The sequence below is a fragment of the Astyanax mexicanus genome, chromosome 19, assembly GCF_023375975.1.
Source record: "Astyanax mexicanus isolate ESR-SI-001 chromosome 19, AstMex3_surface, whole genome shotgun sequence".
NCBI lineage: Eukaryota > Metazoa > Chordata > Actinopteri > Characiformes > Acestrorhamphidae > Astyanax > Astyanax mexicanus.
This window is the reverse complement of record NC_064426.1, coordinates 3,760,770-3,776,361: the sequence shown is the minus strand read 5'-3', so window position 1 is coordinate 3,776,361 and position 15,592 is coordinate 3,760,770. Positions and strand designations below refer to the sequence as shown.

The following is a 15,592-nucleotide window of genomic DNA, read 5'->3' as shown; positions in this document are numbered from 1 at the left end:
TCTTGAGATCACGATACTGTGATTTTGCGACGCTCTATATATCATTGTATCATGTGAAGCCCTCGGATTCCCACAACTAGTGTTTAATGCATTAATGGGTTTTAAGTGGAGATCACCTTGCATCTGTGTTTAACACAAGTTTGCTGGACATGGTTGTCTTAATACTCGATCCCAGCTGTTGATTGTGATTTTATAAGGTTGTTCAACCTCGTAACTGTTAGAAAAACGAATGTATGAGAAGGGTCATGAGTGGGTACATCTCGATTTAAAAACAACCGTAGACTAAATAAGCTAGGAAGTGATGTCAGAGCCAAGCACTCTAAAATGAGAAATGTACTAAAAGTACTAAAATGCTGTATCTGTATCTACTGGAGTATTAAATGTACTGCACTACTGTACTTAAGTACTAAAATGCTGTATCTGTATCTACTGGAGTATTAATTTTACTACAGTACTGTACTAAAGTACTAAAATGCTGTATCTGTATCTAGTGGAGTATGTATTAAGTATTGTTTTGTAAATGTAGCCTCAATAGCTAAGGATATCCAGTTGTTATGGTGATTGATCATACGACGCTAAATGCACGTGTGTGCGAGACCCATTACTGAACGCAGTTTGTGTTCGTACGATGGTGATGTGAGGATGAAGAGTGACAGTGAATGCACGGATCTCTGTGGGAGCTTTTCTCAGTCTGGACAGTTCGTGTGAGGAGACATGGCCTCGTGGCAGTTCCCCCTCCGCAGCCTGTGCAGAATCTCTCCCAGGCCCTGTCACTTAACCGCAGGAGGAGTGTGTGTGAAATTCCTTTGGTCTGCTCGCTTTAAAATGCTGTTTGTCTTGTCGCTCTGCGTTACTGCTTGTTTCTCTTAAAGGTCCCTGCCATCCCCACTCGCGCGCGCGTGTGTGTGTGTCTGTGTGTGAGGTGTGTTTGTGTGTGTGTGTGTGTGTGTGTGTGTCAGATGTTTTAGTCATGATGAGTTGTCACTGTGAGTGGTCTTTCTTACTATATCCAGGAGAAAGAGATTGCAGCAGCTGAGGGTGGGAAGAGAGAGAATAGAGTGAGAGAGAGAGAGAGAATGGCGTGAATGACTCAAAGGCCAACATGAGTGATAGCTCCAAGTCATTGAGTGCGCGCGCGAGAGAGGCGCGGGGATTGTGGTAAAGTGGGCAAATGATAAGAAATAGAGTAGGAAGGAATGAGGGAGTAATGTGAAGAATGAATGGACAGATATTCACTCATTGGCCACTTTATTATAAACACCAGATGTGGCATTTGTTGCTAATTGGATATTTTTGGATGGTTGACCCAAGCATCTTAATCACGCCGCCATTGCAGACGCCGCTATTACATACTGTTCCATCGCAGACGCCGCCACTGCAAACGCCGCCACCGCAGACGCCGCCATCAAAAATTGCTAACTCTGTCATGGCAAACGTGGCAATAGCACACACTGCCATCACAAACACGGAAATCCCAAACGCCACCACATTGGTTCACAAATAGCTAGATGGTCAGAATCTTACCAATGGTAAGGGTAAGTCAGTAATATATACAGACATATCAGTCATGGGTTAGCAGTATGTAAATTGGTCGTGACCGTTTTACCTCAGGTTGATGGCTTGGGAAAGCCATGAGGTGATATCTTGAACGTGAGTTTGAACAGTGACCAGTGTGCTCATGGCAAGCCGACGTGAAATATGAAAGTTGCAGTGAGTGTCGGATGGTTGGAACATTCCATTTCTGAAGCTTTGCAGATATTTAATAGACCCCTATTGAGAAACAGATATTGTTTCTCAATAGGGGTGGGACAATATATCAGTATTGTGATATACCACATTGTTTCGAACATATCAAATAGTTTCTATAGTTTCAATAAATCCATAGTGCCTGGAATTTGGTTATTTAAGAGTATTTTAGCCTCTTTAGTTACATAATTCTGTATGATACTTCACAGCATCTGTATTGTAATATACAGTATCTCATAATCACAGTATTCTGATAACAGTCTCATAAATTGCCTTGTGATTCCCACTACTACTACTCCTTATTCACCAATATTTAACATTCAAAACTGTGTTTTTGAAAGTTGTTTCACTATTGCCAAAAAAATATCAATACGAAACAATACGAAATTACATCTATATTTTTTTACACCAATATTCTTGCATGCTCTCTCTCTCTCTACCACCATTTCTCTCCACCATAAATACCCAGAAGAGGGGGAAGATGTGGTAGAAGTGGAGAGAAAGCCAGTGTAAAAAGTAGCTTGGTAAAGCTCTGGAGGCGTTGGGTTGCTGTCAGTCTGCATCAGGCGCAGTCTCGGTGGATTATTTCTCTATTGAACGCTAATGACATGAATATGCAGAGATAGCAGTCCTCTCCCCCTCTGCCCCTGCTCTATTGATCCTCTGTAATGCTTCACTAAACTGTTGAATTAGACTGCAAATCTGTCTACCTTTCTCCTCTGGGGCAGCGCTGCTCAGCAAGCGTGTGTACGTGTGTGTACGCGTGTGTGTTTGTGTATGTGGGACTATAGCTCAGAGTTTAGATGAGGCTCTGGATAAGTGTGATTTATCTCTTTTGTATAGGAACGTGACGTGTGAACGTGTGTGTGTGAGCGGGTGCTAGTGTGTTTTTAACTGAGTGGCTCGATAGTATTGAGCAGGTCATGAGTAGCTGTAGATGGTGTTGGGAGAGATTATGTGGTACCGGACCGGGTGGGCATGTGGAGTAGCTCAGAAAAGTCACTGTGGCTTTAATGATGAAGCGTTTACACACTCGAGCAAACCCGGGGATCTTTTAAATGTAGTCTCAAAGCATGACGAGGTGAATGCAGTGGAATTACTCTGAAGGTCTTGAGTCAGCTCTGCTTAAAAGCAGCGCTAAATGGCAGACTGTGGAGTTAAAGTTGGAGGCATTAACGCTGGTGGATGTGGGTGATTCTGTACAGCAGTCAATCAGTCCTGTTTATGCCACCTCTCCACTGACTTTTTTTTTTTAAGTTATTTTTTTCAGTGGAGCAGTGCTGGGGATGGCCGTGTACCAAATGGCTCAGCTGTGTGTTCCATTAAGAGTTAATTTATAAACTTTTTCTGTCCTTCAGAGAGATAAAATTTACCTTGTAGATGTACCCTGCTCTTATTCTCGAGTGGACAACCTTTAAAATCGCTGTACTGCTTAGTGAGGCCTGGTTTATACTTAAATCATCGCAGGTTACAAGAGTTCTCATTAGGGATGTAAAAATATTGATATATCATATTTAGTTTTGCAGTTTATCATGTTTCAAATACACAAGTTTTTGTCAAGTTTTAATTATAGTTTCCATTAATAAACCTTAACAGAGATTGCTATTCTTGTGAGCTGTAGAGTCAGGGGATCTGATTGGTTCTTTTTTTGAGCTCTAGCGCCATGAGATCTGATTGCTACTCTTGTGAGCTGTAGTGTCAGGGGCTCTGATTGGTTCTTTTTTTGAGCTCTAGCGCCATGAGATCTGATTGCTACTCTTGTGAGCTGTAGTGTCAGAGAATCTAATTGGTTCCTTTTTGAGCTGTAGTGTCAGGGGATATGATTGGTACCCTTGTGAGCTGTAGTGTCAGGGGATCTGATTGGTTCTTTATTGAGCTCTATAGCCACGGGATCTGATTGGTTCCTTTTTGAGCTGTAGTGCCAGGGGATCTGATTGGAACGCTTGTGAGCTGTAGTGTCAGGGGATCTGATTGGTTCCTTTTTGAGCTCTAGTGCCAGGGGATCTGATTGGAACGCTTGTGAGCTGTAGTGTCAGGGGATCTGATTGGTCCTCTTGTGAGCTGTAGTGTCAGGGGATCTGATTGGTACTCTTGTGAGCTGTAGTGTCAGGGGATCTGATTGGTTCCTTTTTGAGCTCTAGTGCCAGGGGATCTGATTGGAACGCTTGTGAGCTGTAGTGTCAGGGGATCTGATTGGTTCCTTTTTGAGCTGTATTGTCAGGGGATCTACTTGGTACGCTTGTGATCTATAGTGTCAGGGGATCTGATTGCCATCCTTGAAGACTGTATCAGAGTCAGGTGATATAATTGACACTACTGCTCTGAAAGGAACCAATCAAATCCCCTAAATCTAGAGATCACTTGACATTAAAGCCTTACCAAGCCGTACCAATCAAATCCTTTGACACTACAGCTCACACAGAAACCAGAGAATGTGATTGGTACCCTTGTATGCTGTAGTGTCAGAGGATCTGATTGGTACCCATGAATGTTGTAGCATCAGGTGATCTGTAGATTCAGCGGATCTGATTGGTCCCCTTGTAAGATGTCGTATGATGACCTCTGTAGTGTCAGAAGATCTGGCTGTAGAATCAGTGCATCTTACCTTTGTAGGATGCAGTGTCAGATGATCTGATTGGTACACAATTAGGATGTAGTTTCAGAGGATCTGATTGGTCGGAAAGCAACACTTGCAACAGATGGCTGGAGCAGTACAGCGGGTAAGGCACACAATGATCTTTTCTCTTGTGTTTGTACTCTGTGTCCTTTTCAGTGGTGTGGAACTTTAATTTGAGGACCGAGCGTTGGAGGGTGGAAGGCATGAGTGTACAGTGTGTTTGCTGTGTGTGTGTAAATGAGAGAGCGAGAGAGAGAGAGAGAGAGAGAGAGGGATGAGAGACTGGTTTATTATATGCCTTAACATTTTCTCAGTCAAAAGATGCATTTTGAGCAAAAGTTGACTGAGATTAAATAACATCTGTCTGAATTAATCTACTTTCACCTTGCCTAAAGCTCCTTCTAATTAGACCTTTATTCTGATTAGAATAATGATTTGATGATCTTATGGTCACATAATATATATTTAAAACATTTTTGGCTAAAAAGTAACTGATTCAGAGTGCTGGGTGCTACAGTGTATTAGACTAGCAGTATATGTTGGATATGCTTCAAAATAATGAATTATGCATTTAACTACTTTAAATATACATTTATAAATGTGCGAATGCGCGCGCACACAGCTTATGTGTCTAGTTTCTATAGAGGAGTATTACCGGGCTGTTCATGCTCAGAAACCTGAATCAAACCTGACTAACCTGGAGATGTTTTGTAAAAAATAATGATCCAAAATACCTTCAACCAGAAACCAGACTCAGAAGCTATAGGAATTATTTCTGCAAAAGCAGAATCTACCAAATATTGATGTAATAATTCTGTTGGGGTGCCCACATTTTAGAACATGCCTAATTTACTTTAAAGAATTATTGCACACTTTCTGTAAATCATATAAACTTAATTTTACTTCTCAAATATCACTGTGTTTGTCTGCTTTATATATTTAATATATATAGCGATATATTTAACTGAAATTGCTGATCCCAACAACCACTGATTTATAAAGGAAAATCATAAAAAAAAAAAGATCAGAGGTGCCCAAAATTTATATTGTGTACTTAGTAAATTATACAAGAACTTTAAATGACTAGCATACTTAAGTAGAACCCTAGTGGAAAGTGTATGTGTGTGTGTTTGTGTGTGTGTGTGTATGTGTGTGTGTGTGTGTGTGTGTGTGTGTGTGTGTGTGTGTAATTGAGGGGACAGTGCAGGTGGTCCACCTTGACTGTTTTAGCTGCTGCGTGTCACAGAGGCAAAGCTGATGCAACGTGAAGTACCAGCCAGAGCCTTCTCTAGGGAGACCATCTGCTTAAGCACAGGGCCCAGCCTCCCTGCGGGGTGGGTGGGTGTGCGTGTGTGTGTGTGTACAAGGTGGCACAGAATGTCATAAAAGAGTGCGGTAATTAGATGTAGCTCATTGATGGCATACTTCTGATTTTATTTTTTTATTTATTTTACTTTATTTGTTTTAAGCACGTATCACTCATCTCTGTGATTATCAAACACTTCTGGGAGACTGAGGCCTTGCTGTGATGGAGGGAGAGAAAGAGAGATAGAAGGAAGAGTGTGGAAGTGAAAAGGGACTAAATCAAAGTTACTAAAGGAGAAGAGCAGGGGTTCAAATAGAAGAACAAACAGGAGAGATGATGTAGATTCATCTAGATTTGAATTTTCAACATTAACAAATCTGTATGTATGATACAGTGGTGTCTTGATTTAGTGCATTTCTGATAAAAAAAAAATATATCTGTCTGTCCGTCCGTCCGTCCGTCCGTCCGTCCCAAACTCTAATATTTGGTTGGAGCGTCTTAAGCTTTGATTGCAGCAAATATTCACTGTGGCATTTCAAATCCAGTGTTGCTGGATACATTTTTCACCAAGATCTTGCAGCAGCATTGATGATGGTAGAGTCTGACCACTGCACAAAGCAGCTCTTCTCCATCCAGCACATCCCAAAGATTCTCAATGAGGTTAAGATCTGGACTCTGTGGTGAACTCTCTCTCAATCCATGTGTGAAAATGATAAATGATGATCTCATGCTCCCTGAACCCTGAACTCTTTCACAATTCCAGCACCATGAATTCTGACATTGTCTTATCTTGGAATATGGCCGTGTTCATCATCAGGGAAGAAGAAATAAATCCATTGATGGAATAATCTGGTCTATATTCAGTATATTCAGGTATTGAGGTCAGCTGACCTCATTCTTTCAGCAGCACATACTGTTGCTGAACCTAAACCTGGAGACCAACTGCAGCAGCATCAACCAACCAACCCCACATCATTTACTTACTTAAATCCAGGTGGAGACTTTTCTTTTTTTTGGCAATAATGTATTTATTTATTTAGTATTTTTGTGTATTTATGATGGTGCGCATGTGATTACAGTGCAGTGTCTGGATTATGATTGGATTTGTGGTATTTATGAAGGTCAGATCAGGATTCAGTTCAGGATTAGAGAGATTTATGTAGAGGAACATTCTGATCAATGCTTTCCTGTTTCAGTGTGTTCATTAACGAGCGTGCTTTCACGTGTCCCTGTGAGTGTGTGTGTGTGCGCACATACGTGTGTGTGTGTGTGGGGGGGGGGGGGGGGGTATTTGTGTGTGAGTGCTGTAGTCGCTTAATTAAAGGTGGTGGTGTAACTCAGTGTAGTGTAATTAGTACAGACTGAAGTGTGCCAGCAGCTGTTCTTCTTCTTCTTTTTTTTTTTTTTTTTTTTTTTTTTTAAATGGCTCTCGCTCTGCTGACTGCCTTATTTGCCAGGAGCCCACACACACACACACACACACACACACACACATGCTCAAAATAATTGTATCAAAAGTCAGTTTCTTTTCTTTCTTTCTTCCTTCTTTACGGTTTTTGGCTTCCTGTTACTATCAAAGCAAAACAGCCAGGGATTGTTTTGTAAAGTTACAATAATTATAAGAGTAATTCATATTTATCACATTTATTTTGTCTTATTACAACCACAAACATAAATATATTTACTTGAAATTTAATTGGACAGACCCACAACACAAGGTGGTATACAATTGTGAAGTGAAAAGAAAATTATTCATGTTTCCAAAATAAAAAATTACAAATGAAAATCAAATGGAAAAAAAAAAAAGTGTGGTGTGCAAAAGTATTCCCTGAGTCAATAGGTTGTGGAAGCACCTTTTGCAGCAATTACAGCTTTTAGGGTCTTTTAGTGTATGTCTCCACCAGCTTTTACACATCTAGTGTCTAATAAATAAATAAATATAAATACAAATAAATATATTTGTTTGTAGTTTGAGTGTGACAAATATAGAACATGTCAAGGGGTATGAACATTTTGCAAGCCACTGTACTGCTACATATTGCAATAAAGTAATACAATGAATTTGTAGGCATATATGTTTCCTGTAATCCTAAAATATAAAAATGTCACGCGGTGTGAACATCCAGTTATGCGGGTAATGGTTAGGATAAGACTCTCTAGGACAAGTCGGATGCTTCTGAGTGGTGCAACTGTCTAAGTGCTTAGTTTGGGGTGTGTTCACTGTGAAACCTCACTCTACAGTTCACAATGCTATTGCTGCTCTTTCAACTCACCTTGCAAAAACGATAGAGATCACTTTTTTCTCAACCAAAGTTTAAGATGCACTTCAAACTAACAGAACATTATTTATAGCCTATTATTTATTTATAACCTAGTGTTTCCTGCCCAGCTGGTGTTCATTCATTGTTAGCATCATTTTTCATTTTGTGCCCCCTTTTAAACTACCCCTTTAAACTACCCCTTTAAACTACCCCTGTAGCTGTGGCTGAGGTGAGGTAGGTTAACCGGATGCTTTATGGTGGAGGGGGATTAATTTGCAGGGGGGCATCAGGGGGGCCATTTGGAACTTGGCACTGAAGCTCACTGTTCTGCCTGGCACTGCGCCACTTGTGCCCATCTGCCATGCGCACTCACACACACACACACACACACACACACACGTGCATGCAAAAATACCCACTGACTGGGTACATTCTTCATGGGGCGTCTGCCCTTGTGTCTATATTTTTGACAGCATTTTTCTTTCTTCATAACTATTTTTCTTTCTTTCCTTCCTTACTTACTTACTTCATTACTTCATTCATTACTTCCTTTGTTACTTCATTTATTACATCATTACTTCCATTACATCTATTACTTTAAATTACTTCCATACACATTCATTACTTTATTACTTATTACTTACTTATTACATACTTATTACTTACTATTTTGTACTATTTTATCTGTTATTTTTTAATATTTCGTTCTATTTATTGTCTTTTTTTTATTTATTTTTCCTTTGTTCCATTATTTTATTTTCTCTGTGTTGACCTGCTGTTACTATATAAATCTTTCTCTTCGTTATTTTCATGTATTCCTTCACACACACACTGTACAGTAAACGTGTGAGTGTGTATGTATGTGTGCGCACATGCATGCCTGCACAGTCCTGTGGTGATGACCACACACTCTCAGCAGGTTGCTTGCTGTATGGAAGCGATTTGGACAGGAGTCAGAAGGTTACCTTCAGTCACCTTTAATTAACACACACACACCACGGATCACACACACACACACACACACACCTCGGACCACACATCACACACCACAAACACTAGTGTTCTTCTGCGCTGGTTTTCCAGGCTGGAGCTCCTTCAGGCTGAAGCTCTGTTTGAAACACATTATGAATATTGTAGAGGTGAGTGAGGAGCGCTGCAGTGCTTTTGTGTTGAGCCATTTAGAGAGCTCTAACATGCAGCGCTCCCGGGACCTTATCCACAGCCCGGCTCATCCACCCAGCTAATGCAGGCAACTCAGAGAGCAAAAGAATACTTTACTTTACCATTTAGCGTGTGTGTGTGTGTGTGTGTGTGTGTGTGTGTGTTTGATACAGACACAGATATAGTGAGCGATTTAGCAGGCAGGTTTGCAGAGTTCTACAGAGATTAGCAGCATCAGCAGTCTCTGTCATCTCTGATCTCTCTCTGTATGTGTGTGTGTGTGTGTGTGTGTGCAAGTGATTGAGTAAAAATGACAAGAGAGTGTGAGCTGAGTGTTCTCAGGTGGCTTCCTCCACACACCAGGATTATCTTGTATCTCCCAGAGCTGATAGGACGGAGTTTTGCATGCTGCAGGGACGTGTCCTGGGGCGTCCCCACCAGAACACACATTCACACACACACACACACACACACACACACACACACACACACACACACACACACACACACATCCACACACTCACAGACTTGTGTGTGTGTGTGTGTATCCACATCACGTCCACGTTTATGGCTCTGGGGGAAACTCTGGGTTCAGCTGAAGATCCTGTAGAGTCATGTTCCTGGGCGGATGTGTATTCCTGGTATCTGCCATTAGCCTGGGCTTGTGAACCCAGTAGAACACAGGGCTGGTAATGGACTGGGTGAGCAGAGTGGAGCTGACTCACGTCGGCCAGACTCCTAAATCAGCGCCGGGGAGACGTCAGGCCCGCGACTTTGAGATGCACTCCTGAGGACACCACTCAGTAAATGCAGGAATCTCCTCAGAGCAGTGCTTCTTCATAGAGGGTATTTTAAAGGACTTGTATGGTGTTGCTAGCTGCTTGGTATGTGAGCGCTAAGTAGTCAATAGGTAGTGGCTGTAGTGTTTCTTTTTGGTTGCTTTAAAGATGCTAGGGGGCTGAAATTGTATCCCAGGTGGTTGCCAGGATGATACTTGCTATAGTGTTCATTAGGTTGTCACTATGTCGCTATGATGGCTTCAGTGGTGTTGCTTGGTGGTTGTTGTGTAATTGCTCTATGTTTATTATTGCATCCCACGTTCTTGCTGTAGTGTTGTTAGGTTGTTGCTGTGGTATTGCTGTTGCTTGGTGGTTGTTGTGGTATTGACATATTCAAGCTTGACATTTTCAAATTGCTAGATGTATACTATAGCATTGTTTGTAGGCGGTTGACATGGTATCTCAATATATAGCATCCAGGGTAATTAATTGCTGATCTCAGGTGGACACTATATACTGTAGTTGTAGGTGGTTGCTAGAATGTTGCTGGGCAGTTGCTATGGCATCCCGGGTTGTTGCAAGCGGTTTGCAAGGCAGTCAGCATGTTATTTCAGGCGATTGTTTTATTATAGTGTTAGGTGGTTTCTATGATGTTGCAAGATGGTTGCTATTGTGTTACAAGGTGGTTGCAGTGGTGTTCGCTAAGCAGCTGTTAAGTTGTTCCAGGTGATTACTAGGCAGGTTCTGATGTACTTTTTTTTTTGATAACAATACTCTTGGCGATATGACAAAACATTGAATAGAAAAAGAAAAGAAAAAAAAAGTGTTGCTTAGTGGCTGCAGTACTTTTTCCAAGTGGTTGCTATAGTATCTCCGGTGGTTACGATGGTGTTTTAGGTTCATGACATAAACGTGCTTTAGTGGGATGTTAGTTGGTGTAGGTTTTTATATAAACACTATAATAAATAATGATTCGCCTGTTCTTCAAAATGCATTGTTCAGTCTCCACATTTTGATGCTGCATTAACATCCTTAAAATGTCATTGTTTCATTATTATTCGTTCCGATTGTCCTGGTGTTACCCTCAAATAAGCCCTTAATGAACCCTAAATAAAACCGGTGAGGACGGGGGGGGGGCGGGCACAGCTGGTGAGATTACAAGCTTGACCAGGTAGACTGGGCAGAGTCCGAGTGTCCTGACCAGACCCTGGTAGAATAATGAGTAACGATGGGCTTTTAACTGGCTTTGTCTCAGTCTCATAATTCTCCATTAACCAGAGCTTTCACCCTTTACCCTTTTTACCCGCTCTCTCTCTTTCTGTCTCTCTCTCTCTCTCTCTCTCTCTCTCTCTCTCTTTCTCTCTCTCTCTCTGCACACATTAAAACTCAAATGTTACCCATTTGCGTAATGAGTTCACTTCTATCCTCTCGTGACCTCGGTGCGCTCATCCCTCGATTGTCGTATTACCGATGCTGTAGCAGGCTGTGACACCATCACTGATCTGAGTGCAGTCTGGATGAGCTGCGGCGCTGTGCTCCACTGTCTGCTTTACAGCAGTAAAGAGCTGCTTTTTCTTACAGCAGTCTGTTTAATCAGACTCAGCCCCACTCCTGTCTTCTCAATAGTGGTGAACAAAGTCAGAATCTTCCCCAGGCACACACACACTCACTCTGTGTTTAAACTAGGAGGCGACAGAGCGACAAGCGACCAGTTATTTCCTGTGAGAGCATGGGAGCGCTTTTTGTTGCGTGTCGCTAAATCGCAGCACCAGTGACCAAGCGACAGATGGAGTTTAAATTTTCTTTAGGCAATGAATTATGATGTAGTGAAACAGCAATGTAAACCAATTGAGCTAATATAAGTTCTAATAGGTCCCCAGATTCTGCTCTATGAATTTTGTTTAGTTTAGGGATGCAGCAATGTGGGAATGTTGGGTCGCTGACAATGCCGATATATATATACACATATATAATCTACATAGATTTTTTAAACGAATGAAAATAAGTCAATTGATTTTAAAGTAGCATATCCAATGTTGGACAATATCGGTATAATTGTAGTCCCTTGGTCCTTTTCCGAAAAACAGGAAATACATCAGCAAGAATCTGTTTGAAATATTGGCAAACAAAAGCAGTTATCGGCCAATAACTCAACGGTGTAATTTCTAAATTACCCCATTTTTAACCCCATTTGTAAGTTCAATTACCCAATCCTCATTTATATAAAAACAAGATATCAATAGAAAGGTCTCCATCACTAGGAAGGAAGGTTAAACACTAGCACATATATGCCTCTTCCAATGAATGTAAAGGTAGAGACTGCCTCTTTTTCAGCTACTGCTACTGGTGTAGGCAGTCAACGGAGGAAAGTATCAGTTCCTGAGATCCAATACAACAGCTAACGGATGGCTTTGCTGAATGACATCACACCAGTCAGAGCATGAGACATGGTGAAACACGACATTGATGTCAGGAGAATATGCTGTTGTTGATACTGGAGAGCAGCTCATCACCTCCTGACTCTAGATGTAATTGGACAGCAATGATATGATCTATTCTGTACCTGTAAGCACATTCTAGAATCAGGTGTGTTGGCTATACAGGGTAATGAATCTCCTTAACCTCTAATACCCATTAAAATATTAGTTTGTAGTTTGCAATTGGGACGGTCACTTAAGTCACTTTAACATATTGTGCTAAGAGGACAGCAGCACAAGCAAAACTCTTATTACATAAAAAAAAATCTAATTTTATCCCAATTTCTCCCAATTTTGGAAGGTCAATTACTTCACTCAATAGGAGTTCCCCCACGAACCCAGAGAGAACTTTACTAAAGGTGCTCTCTCAGACTGGCTGCTGATGCCAGGCTGCATGATCTAGTATTTAAACAGATGATTCCTCTATTACAGTGTTCAAACTATGCTGTAAGATATGTTTTTTGAGCTGTTGCTGATGGTACTTCTCCTTCCAAAAGCTTTATGCATGTAAATAGAATGCCATGCATCATTCCGAGGTAAAAAAACAACAACAAAGTGCTAAGTTATCTAAGCATTCTAATCATCAATCAACCTCCTAAATACCCAATAAATGAATTTCATAGCAATTCCAGGATAAAAAACACCCACATAAATGTCCAAATTATGATCTGATGAAGAAGAGTACAGAGAACAGAACATCAGAACATCTATTTTTGACACTAATTACAGCACTAGTTTTATTCAATCAGGAATTTAAACAGTGAAATGAACAGATGTGTGATTTATAAGGTGGAATAAAAAGGATCAGCTCTTTAATTCTGAATCGCGGGTTTTGTTTTCGGTGTGTTTTCCGCCCCGTGTGCCAAAATCAGGCTTCACTGGTCTGAGACTTGTCCTGCTGAAAATGAGCCGTGTTCCTGTCTCGCTGTCTCCGTGCCCAGGGATCGCGCTGGCTGCCTGCTTGGCACGGCTTTGCCTTTTCATTTTGTTGTCATTTGTTAGCACCTCCCGCCTCCTCCCCCCCTCCAGTCCCTAACAAAATGGATGACATTTCCAGCAGCACCTGCGTCCCTCTCTGAAGTATATTTGGTTATTTCTCCAGCTCACAAAGCGCACACACTCGCGCACACTTCAGCACACAGGGACACACGCGAGTGTGCGTGTGATCTCACGTGTTAACGCCCACGCACAGATCATGCAGACATAATGGCAGGCGTGTAAGTCATTAACGGCAGCTCTGCTGTCCTCAAGTGTCTCACTCTGTCTCTTCACACCCCTCCTTTTTCTCTCTCTTTCTCTCTCTCTCTCTCTCTCGCTCTCTTTCTCTCTATCTGTTCACACAGATAAACGCCAGATTAACTCTGTAGTTCAGATAAAAATTGGCACAAAATGTCAGAGCATGTGTATGTGATTGTGATGAACGAGTGCTGTACGTTTTCTTGTGAAAAGAGACTTGGGGTGATGTGAGCCTCTTGTTTTTGTAACTAGAGCTGCATAGGTCGACATAAGTGATGTAAGATGAACAGTGATTATATAGTTACTTTAAAAAAGTAATCTGATTATTGATGACCCCTTTTAAAAGTAACTTAAGAAAAAATAGGATTAAAATATGTATAGATGCATGTCTTTTTATATTGATTGATATGATTTAAAAAATCTATTCATCAAATTGATATTAAATAAATGCAGAGAACTGGTTCTCATTTCTTTGTTTGTAATAGAATGAGCAGTAGATATATATTGTAGACTAGATTTTGATAACGGGTCACTTCACCCTAGTTCTGGACGATATGGCCAAAATTTATATCACGATATATTCCTTAATTTCGGTCGATACGATATAATTTCGATATCTATAGAAATACTTAGAAGGCCTCAGAAAACTGCTAAGAATCCCTGCAATGGAAATCTGTACACTACTGTCTGAAAATTAAATTTAAGTCTTTGAAACCTCCTTTCACAAAAAACTTACTTAATACTTAAGAAATAAAAATAGTCAAGATAAATCAATGCTCAATTTTATTTGCATATAGCAAAATAAAAACACGGCATCCCTGTTAAACATAAGCCTGTAGAGGAGTGGACCCGAGACTAGCCTAGCCTACCCAAATCTAACCTAGCCTAGCATAGCCCAGCTACGGAGGCTGATTGGGTTCAGCTCTGCGGCGAGATGATGCCAGTGAAAAATGCATGTCCGTGACAGATTCTGTAAATAATACATATCGATATACCACAAAAATGATATCACCGTTATTGAAACATTTCTTATCGCGATAAATACCGATATCGAATTATTGTCCAGGCCTACTTCACCCTTTAATCTGATGCTTAGAGAAGCCGTGCTGCTGCTGTTTGTTACAGTTTTAATTAGAAGGTTAGTGTTGATTTACAGCTCATCTATTGATCTGCATCGATCCTCACATCACTCCACATGTCTGACTGTACTGAGAACACATGACCTGATGGATGGAGACAGACGTGACCTCTGGCCGAGTCAAGGTCTGCAACTCCGCGCTACACACACACACACACACACACACAGACAGACAGACACACACACACACACACACACACACACACACATAAAGCCTGCTCCCTAACATTTCCATACTGGCCCTGGCCTTGTTTGCCAGTCGGGGCACGTTGGCTGTGTGATTGTCCAGCTGGATGACTGGTGTCTCTGAGGGGAGCGCACCTGAAGTGTTTGTGTGTTTGCTGGTGTCTGCCACCCCGGGTGTAAATCTCTGAAAGCACTCGAGCTGAACGGTAATAAAGGAGCTGCTCTGAGATGCACTTCAGCTTTACTGCCCACAGCGCGTGTCCGAGACGTACGTCCGTCAACCCTGCCTCAGTAATAACATACTGAAATATATATACATATATATATATATATATATATATATATATATATATATATATATATATATATATGTATTTAAAGGACATTGCTGCACACATTTACGTAAACAAAATACACTATGAAAGATTATTTTTTTTGTTTACATATTTACAAATATGCACATTCAACAAGATCTCATAATTTTTTTTTTGTATATTTTCAACCTATTTTATACATATTTTACATATTTAAAATCCACACTACAGCTCCTATTTACTTGTGGTGCTTGTGGTTTCAACATATGCACACAACACAACCTGCCATGTATTTAAATAAGAATTTGGGCCATATTTTAGCAATCTATAGTGCATCGTTCAATTGTGGATACTGCAGCTGGATTAAGGGC

The 15,592-nt window shown here is 40.9% G+C and overlaps 1 protein-coding gene across 2 annotated transcripts in view; it reads left to right on the top strand.

Annotated features, from left to right (window-relative positions):
- LOC103043304 (ephrin type-A receptor 7) overlaps positions 1-15,592 on the top strand; it is a 194,765-nt gene that overhangs the window by 59,859 nt on the left and 119,314 nt on the right. The gene's annotated exons all lie outside the window — the stretch shown is intronic.